Source organism: Tenrec ecaudatus, chromosome 3, assembly GCF_050624435.1.
Source record: "Tenrec ecaudatus isolate mTenEca1 chromosome 3, mTenEca1.hap1, whole genome shotgun sequence".
In the NCBI taxonomy this organism is placed as follows: Eukaryota; Metazoa; Chordata; class Mammalia; order Afrosoricida; family Tenrecidae; genus Tenrec; species Tenrec ecaudatus.
In genome coordinates, this window is record NC_134532.1 from 65,794,769 (window position 1) to 65,795,842 (window position 1,074).

The 1,074-nt window shown below is 42.2% G+C and overlaps 1 non-coding gene across 1 annotated transcript; it reads left to right on the forward strand.

The window, feature by feature from the left end:
* The first annotated feature begins 354 nt into the window (after positions 1-354).
* On the forward strand, positions 355-516 carry LOC142443778 (U1 spliceosomal RNA). Its single transcript, XR_012783530.1, has one exon. It is a non-coding gene; the product is annotated as a U1 spliceosomal RNA (small nuclear RNA).
* The last annotated feature ends 558 nt before the right edge of the window (positions 517-1,074 follow it).

The window sequence follows — 1,074 nt, forward strand, 5'->3', positions numbered from 1 at the left end:
CAGACAGATTAGGCATTGGGATTAACTCTTCAATCAATTAAATAAGTAGCTACTCAACATCTAGGTCCCTAAGTGGTGTGAGCAGTTGGTACGGAATGACTAACCTAAAGACTGGGAGTTTGAACACCTGGCAATCAGCTTCTGTGAAGATGGCCGACAAAGACAGTATCTGGAGTACCTCCACCCTGGAACCCATCTGAGGTGCCATAGATTTGAACAGAGCTTTAAAAAAGAATTTTGTTCTTTTATTTCTACATCTGCTAGATTACAAACATAGATATATTGTTAGGTGTTATTGAGTCAGTTCCAACACTCATGATCCCATGCACAACTACATGTCAGGACCACTGTATGATACTTACCTGGCAGGGGAGATACCATGATCACGAAGGTGGTTTTCCCGGGTTGAGGCTTATCCATTGCACTCCGGATGTGCTGACCCCTGCGATATCCCCAAATGTGGGACACTCGACTGCATAATTTGTGGTAGTTGGGACTGCGTTCACGCTCTCCTCTTTGAAAAAAATAAAAGACTACTGTATGTCTTCTTCACAACCCTTGCTACATTGGATCCCCTTGTTGCAGCAGCTGAGGCATTCCATCTTATTGAATGTCTACCACTTTTTGCTGACCTGCTGCCTTATCAAGCACAATGTTCCTCCCCAGGGATTGGTCCCTGCTGACTAAAGGTCCAAAGTAAGTTACACAGTGCCTCCATTCTCACTCTCCAGGAACGTTGTGGCTGCATGTCTTCCAAGGAAACTTTGTTTCTTCTTCTGGGACTACCAGGAATGTTCAACATTCTTTGTTTTTAAATTATTCTTTATTAACACCGAAGTTCAAGGATATCAATGTGTGTTTGGTTTTGTCTTTCATATTAATTGTTTTCCTTTTGCATATTGATGAGGCAATTATGGCTTGGGTCAGGTGAACTTTATTTCTCACACTGTTATCTTTTGTTTTTCGACAATTGCCCAGTGCAAAATGCCACCTCAGGCTTTCATGGCTGCTTCCATGCGTGTTGATCTTTGATGCAGATAAAGTTAACCCTTGTCTACCTTCACCTTTTTTCTA